Below are 8,145 nucleotides of genomic sequence, written 5' to 3'. Positions count from 1 at the left end.
AAAAAAAAAAAAAAAAAGAAAGAAAGAAAGAAAGAAAGAAAGAAAGAAAGAAAGAAAGAAAGAAAATTAAAATAATAAACAGATTTCAGAGTAATAGCAAGATGACAGAATGAGGGTTTCTAGTACTCATTGCTCCATAGCAGCATAATTTGGAACATTCATGCACAAAAACAACTTCACAAGAGCTAAGGAATCCAGGTGAGAGATTATAGCACACTGTGATCACTAATCATCAGGGAAATATAAATCAAAGCTACAATGGGATAAGAAAAACCACAGAAATTAGAAATGATGCATTAAGGGATGCAAAAGACAATTTCACACAACACCCTTCCTCAAGCCCATGTGGTATAAAGGGGAGGGAGAGCATGAGGAAGCAGAGCAAAGTGAGCACCCAACTTTGTCACAGACTCCAGCACCAGGTCCATTGGGCCAGATGGGCCTCCAAAGATCCAGGCTCTAGACAAACTCCCATACTGGGCCAGCCATTGTGGCCCCAGGCCCCAGGACCATTTCTGCAGAAAAGGTTTCAGTTCTGCTTTAGAGCCTGCAGGTGCCAGTAGCCCCAAGAACTATCTAGCTCCTATATACCTATTTACAATAGTTTAAAGTACAAAATTATCTATGAAAGAAATTGGGGAAAATACAAATAAATGGAAAGCTACTCTGTTTATGGACTGAAAGAATCAATATTATTAAAATGTCCTCACTACAAAGTGATCTAAATGTTCAAGCAATCCCTATTAAAATTTGAATGACATTTTCCATGGAAATAACTTTTTAAAATTGTAAAATTTGCACAAGACTACAAATGACTAGATAACCAAAGTAATCTTGAGCAAGAAGAAAGCTGTCATCATGCTACTAGGTTTCAGAATATACTACAAAGCTGTAGTAATCAAAAGAATATGGTAAAGCTGTTAAAACATAGAGGTCAGGTGCCATTCAGCAGTGAGGCCACCCACAAGAACAATGGCCAGATCTAGGTAACAGCAGAGAACAACAAGACCATCATTCTGAGCTGGGGAAGATGGCAGAGTGGTGAGCAGCAGAGAAAGGCCCTATCTGAGGCTTGTTGCTGAGAATTGAAACCCACCAGGAGAGTGAACACAGCCACTATAATAAAGATGCAGCAGAATACAGCAGTTCTTGAGTTGTTGGGATCAGCACCTCTTGCTGGAACCCAGACTTGCTGTGGGGAAGGAGTAGATCAAACCTGCAGCAGAACCATGCAGAGTTCAAACCCACAGGAGCTCAGGGAGCTCAGTTCCAGCCTCACAACCAGAAATCAGCCTGAATCTCCATGGACAACAGCTGCCTCACTGAGATTAAGTGCCCAGATTTGCATGTTGCTGCCCACGTTATCTACCAGGAATAGCAGGGACACACCTTGAAGGGGACTATGTTGTTCGTTCTTTCTTTTTCTGTCTTTTCTTTTCTTCTCCTTTCTTCTTCTTCTTCATTTCTCTTTTCTCGTTCCTGGCTTTACCCTGTTTTGTTTCCAATTCTCTTGTTGCTGTTTGTTTGTTCTGTTCTTGCTTCCTTCCTTCCTTCTCTCTTTTCCTTCTGTCTTCACCAGTTTTTCAAGGTTTACATGATCTTTCCATGCCCTCTAGCCCTATTTCTAACTTTTTCCTCTCCTTCTATTTCTCTACCCCACCCCCAACTCCTTCTAAGTCTTCTTCCTGAAAGGTAAATTTGCTATACTGAAGGGCTTTGTTTACTGCAAACATATTTCTGGTTGGTCCCGAGTTTTTATATATAACCACAAACCCAGTTCATGAGGTTGAGGGTGACAAATAATTACCACAATTTGTCATTTTCTAATCCATGTTTGATGCTGTTGTTGATGCTGATTGGATTACTTTGGCCAAGGTGATGTGATAGTTCTAGGCAGTCGCTCTTTCTGGTATACTGAGACTGAGTTTGCCTAAGGGTCATTACAGACTCAAAACCCAAAGATCAGCTATACCTGGAAGTCATCTCTGAGAAATAGTCATTCCCTAAGAGTTCTAAATACTGGCAATAAAGATGCTCACTATAAGCACTATGCAAGCAGGAATTAAACAAAATACATTTTTTTAAAAAGATGAGACCAGGGATTTAGCTCAGTGGTGCAGCACCTGCCTTGCAAGCAAAAGGTCCTAAGGTCCATCGCAAGTACTAGTGGTGGGGTGGAAGTAAAAATGAGAAGACACCTAAACAAGATGCAAACACAGACTTATAGGTCACCAAAGGCAAATGTAGGGGACAATTTGAGATGGAACAATTGGAAAGCCAACCATCTGGACTTCCTGAACTGGTAACAAGGGACATAACAAGAGATGAATGAGGCTCTGGAAAAAATGAAATCAGAAATAATTTTGCAGATAACAACAGAGATGGTGACCACACTGGAAAATATGATTAATAAGTCTAGAGCAGATACAGATACATAAAAATAGAGGAGCTGAGGAAAATGAAGAAAACCATAAATACCCAGCTTAGGAAAGAATTGGAAAATATGAAACACATCCAAGCAGATATCCAAAAATTAAAGTTCCACTGAAAGTTTCCACAGCAGAATAAGTGAATATGAGGACAGGATTTCAGATTTAGAAGACAGGATGATAACTAGTAAACACACATGAAAAAAGATTTTTTAAAAACAGCAGGGGACCATGAGAAATCAATCTAATAGCTAGCTACTAGGTGATGCAAAAAAGAATGACTTTATATTGATTGGAGTCCAAGAAAGAGTAGGAGACAGCACAAGACATAAATAAATTTTTCACAGAAGTAATTCCCAACAGGCAAAAAGAATTTGACATACAGATAAGTGAGGCATAGAGAACTCCAACTGGCCATGATAAAAAATCTACACCTAAGCATGTAATAGTCAAGATTCCAGAAATCCAACACAAGAACAAAATATTAAAAGTAGTTAGAGGGGTTGGAGATTTAGCTCAGTGGTTCAGCTGCCTGCCTTGCAGGCACAAAGTCAAGTTTGATCCCTGGTACCAAAACAAAAAACAAAAACAAAACCCCACAAAAAAAAAGCAGTTAGAGAAAAGAAACTAATCACATACAAAGGAAAGCCCATTCAAATCACAGCAGAAGGCCAGGGATTTAGCTGAGTGGTGCTGCGGCTTACCTCACAAACACAAGGACCTGAGTTCAATCCCCAGTAATCAAAAAAAAAAAAAAAGTCAAATCACAGCAGACTTCTCAACACAAGCCATCAAGTCAAGGAGAGCCTGGAGTAAAATATTTCAAGCCCTAAAAGAAAATAGCCATCAACCCACATTCATGTATTCTGCAAGACTACCTTTCAAAATCAATTAAGAAATAAGATAACTTTCACAACAAAGAACACTACAGGCCCTTTATGAATACCAAAAAAAGCACTTCAAAAAATTCTAAACAGTATCCTAGGAAAAGACCATGAGGGTCACAACTCCATGAAGCCCAACAGAATGAATCCATCAGGCAAGGCAAGAAAGTAAATGCAAAGGGGGGTTAAAAAAATCAACATCAGGAAAAGATCATAGTAAGGATAATTCAATACATATTAGTTATAACCATCAATGTTAATGGCCTCAATTCACCAATTGAAAGAAATAGACTAGTAGAATGGATCAAGAAGTAAGATTCAACAATATGCTGTATACCAGAAATACACTTAATTCAAAAAGAAATTCATAGACTGAAAGTCAAAGGGAGGAAAACAATACTCCAGGCAACAGGAAGCAGAAAAAAAGTGGGGGTAGCTATCTTATTTGCCATGAAAGTGGATTTCAAACTAAGACTAAGAGAGACAAAGGTCACTACATCCTTGTAAAGGGAACAGTCCTAGAGGAAGAGATAATAATCATATATACCAAATACTAGTGCACTCAACTATATAAAACAAATATTAATGGACATGAAAAACCAGATAAGCACTAATAGTATTGGGAGGCTGCAATAACCCACTGTCACAAATAGACACATCAACTAGACAAAAAAATCAACAACAAAATAATAGAATCCAACCAAACTCTTGAACAAATGGACTTAATAGATGTTTACAAAGTGTTTCACCCCACAAAATCAAAATACATTCTTCTCCGCTGCACACAGGTCATTCTCCAAAATAGACCACGTACTAGGTCATAGAACATGTTTAACTAAATGCAAAGGAATTGAAGTTATCCCCTGTATATTATCAGATCATAGCACAATGGAATTGGAGTTCAGTAGTAAAACAACCCACAAGAACATAATACACACATGGAAATTGAATAACACCCTCCTGAACAACCAATGGGTCACAGAGGAAATTAAAGAAGAAATTAAACCAGGTGTGGTGGCCCATGGCTGTAATTCCAGCACTCAGGAGACTGAGGCAGGAGGATCGCTGCAAGTTCAAGACCATCCTGGGCTACATAGTGAGTTCCAGGGCAGACTGAAGTACATAGTGAGACCCTGTCTTTAAAAAATAAAAAAATAAAGAAGAAATTAGAGGGCTGGGGATTTAACTCAGTGGTTCGGTGGCCTGCCTTGCAAGCACAAGGACCCAAGTTCAATCCCTGGTACAAAAAAAAAACAAAAAGAAGAAGAAGAAATTAGATAATTAATACAATTAAATCCTAACATACCAAAATTTATGGGACACAATGAAAGCAATCTTATGAGGGAAATTCATAGCAGTGAATACCCATATTAGGAAAATAGAGCTCACATAAACAACCTAATGATGAACCTCAAGCTTCTACAAAAAGAAGAGCAGGACAAACCCAAAGCTTGTACAGGGGAGAAAATTAAAAAGATCAGAGCAGAAATCAGTGCAACAGAGACTAAGGGAACAAAACAAAAAAATCAACAAAGTGAAGAGTTGGTTCTTCAAAAGAATAAACAAAATTGACAAACCTTTAGCCAACTTATTATTATTATTTTTATACTGGGGATTGAACTCAGGACCTTGTGCTTGCAAGGCAAGCAGCAGAACCACTGAGCTCAATCCCCAGCCCTAGCCAACCTTATCAAAGAAGGAAAGAATAGTTCCAATCCAAGAAATTAGGAATGAAAAGAATGAAATTACAACAGACTCAGCAGAAATACAGAAGATCATCAATACCTACTTTGAGAACCTATACTCCAATAAGATGGAAAACACAAAAGAAGTAGACAGATTTCTAGATACATATGAATTACCAAAGTTGAATGAAGAAGATATAAAAATTCTAAATAACCCAATATCAATCAACACAATTGAAAATGTAATAAAAAAAGACTTATCAACAAAGAAAAGCCCAGTCCTGATGGCTTCACTGCTGGATTCTACAAGACATTTAGAGAAGAGCTATTGCCACTACTGCTTAAACTCTTAGTGAATTTGAAAGGGAAGCAATACTCTCAAACCATTCCTGGAAGCAAGCATCAACTTGATCCCAAAAGCAGACAAATACCCAGTCAAAAAAGAGAACTAGAGGCCAATCTCCCTAATGAACATAGATGCAAAAATCTTCAATAAGATACTGGCAAACAGAATGCAGAATATCATCAAGATCATATACCCTGACCAAGGAGGATTCATCCCACAGATGCAGGCATGCTTCAACATATACAAATCAATAAATATAATACACTATATATATTTATTTGTTTGTTTGTTTGTTTTTTGAGACAGGGTCTCACTATGTAGTTGAGACTGACCTGGAATGCCTGGCCCTATAATACACTCTATTAACAGAGCCATGGACAAAAACTATATGATCATCTCAATAGATTCAGAAGAACTGCTTGACAAAATCCAACAACCATTCATGATAAAACTCTACAGAAAATTGAAATAGTCTTTATCTCAACCTGATAAAAGCTATCTGTGAAAAACCAACAGTCAGCATCATACTAAATGGTCAAAAATTGAAATCTTTCTCATTAAAATCAGGAGCAAGACAAGGATTCCACTACACTGTCACACTCCTGTTCAATATTGTTCTGGAAGCATTAGCTACAGCAATCAGACAAGGAGAATAAAAGGAATAAACATAGGAAATGAAGACTTTGAACTGTCCTTATTTGTGAGTTACATGATATTCTATATAGAAGACCCCAAAACTCCACCAAAATTCTTCTAGACTTAATAACCAAATTTAGTAGATTAGCTGGATATAAGGTCAAAACTCAAAAATCAATAACCCTCCTCTACATGAATAACAGACTCACTGACAGAGGAATTAGGAAAACAACTCCCTTCAAAATAATAGCATCCAAAAAAGTGAAATACCTAAAAGACCTCTACATTGAAAACTACAGCACTCTGAAAAAAAGATATCAAAGAGGATATCAGAAAATGGAAAGACATACCTTGTTCTTGGGTAGGAAGAATCAATATAGTGAAAATGGAAATACTTCCAAAAGTATTCAACACAATCCCAATTGAAATTCCAACAATATTTCACAGAACTAGAGAAAACAACCCAAAAATTCATTTGGAATCAGAAGAGATGTAGAATAGTAAAAGCAATGCTGGGCAACAAAGACAAGGCAGAGGGTATCACAGTCTCCAACTTGAAACTATACTACAAAGGTAATGTGATAAAAACAGTATGGTACTGGAAGAAAACAGATCTTAAAATCAATAGAACAGATTAGAAGATGCAGAAACAACTCCAGATGCACTCAACCACCTCATCTTTTCAAAGGAACCTAACACTGGAGGAAAGATACAGCATTTTTTTGTTTTGCTTTGTTTTTGAGACAGGGTCTCACTATGTAGTTGAGACTGACCTGGAACTCACTATTGTAGCTCAGGCTGGTCTCAAACTCACAACGATCCTCCTGCCTCAGCCTTCCGAGTGCTGGCATTAAAGGCGTGCGCCACCACACCCGGCCAGAGCCTCTTTAATAAATGGTGCCGGAAAAACTGAATTTCAACTTGCCAAAAATTAAAACTAGGCCCATATCTCTCATCATGCACTAAACTAAAGTCAAAATGGATCAAAGATCTAAATATTAACACAGAAACACCAAATCTGCAGGAAGATAGATTAGGTAGAACTCCTGAAGACATTGGCATAAGAAAAGACTTTATGAGCAAAACAAAACCTCAGTCACACAGGAACTAGCACAAAGAATCAATAACTGGGATCTCATTTTATTAAAAAGCTTCTGCATAGCAAGAGAAACTGCTAACATAGTGAAGAGACAACCCACAATGTGGGAAAGAGTTTTTACCAGCCATTCTTCAGACAAAGGCCCACTGTCTAGAATATATACAGAACTTTAAAAAAATCAGACCCCCCCAACTTTAAAGACCCAATCCAAAATGGGCATCTGAAATGAACAGACATCTCTGAAGAAGTAGAAGTAACAAATAAACATATGAAAAAATTTTCAACATCACTGGTCATTCAATAGATGTGGATGAAGACAATGCTGAGATTCCATTTCACCCCAGAAAGAATGGCTGTGTCTAGAAATCAACCAATAACAAATGCTGATGGCACTGTGGGGAGAAAGGAAGCCTTCTCCACTGTTGGTGAGAGTGCAGATTCCTCAAAAACCTAGGATTAGAGGTCCTATTTGGCCCATCTATTCCACTTCTGGATATGTTCCTGAAAGAATTAAAAGCATCATACCGCAGTGATATATGCACACCCATGTTTTTAGCAGCACAATTTTAATAGCTAAAACTTGGAAACAGCCCAAAGAAGATAGGGGTTTTTTAAAAATATAAAATGGAGTACTACTCAGCCATAAAGAAAGACAAGATTTAGCACAGTGGTGCCAAGCCTGCCTGGCAAATGCAAGGTCCTGAGTGTGATCCCAGTACCAAAAAAATAGAAAGACAAACTGCAGACATTATAGCTAAATAGATGCACATTGAGGCCATACTCTTAAGTGTAATAAATAGGACACATATGAGTAAATACCGAACTGTTTATCTGGTGTGAGAAACTGAAAGTGTAAATGAGAACCAAAATGTATAATAGATAATGTGAAATAGGAAGAAAATGTTCAAAGGAGAAGGGAAACTAGGGGGAAAGAAAAGAGGGGAAATAAAAAATTTAAAAAGATAAACTGGAAACAAAGCTTATGTAAATAGGGAGGGATGGAGGAATTGAAGAGAGGGAATGGGGAATGGGAAAAAATAAGAACCAAGATATATCATGTGCAGGT

Source organism: Fukomys damarensis, unplaced genomic scaffold (assembly GCF_012274545.1).
Source record: "Fukomys damarensis isolate Sample0158 unplaced genomic scaffold, DMR_v1.0_HiC HiC_scaffold_15, whole genome shotgun sequence".
In the NCBI taxonomy this organism is placed as follows: domain Eukaryota; kingdom Metazoa; phylum Chordata; class Mammalia; order Rodentia; family Bathyergidae; genus Fukomys; species Fukomys damarensis.
The sequence above is the reverse complement of the archived record's forward strand: the minus strand, read 5'-3'. Positions refer to the sequence as shown.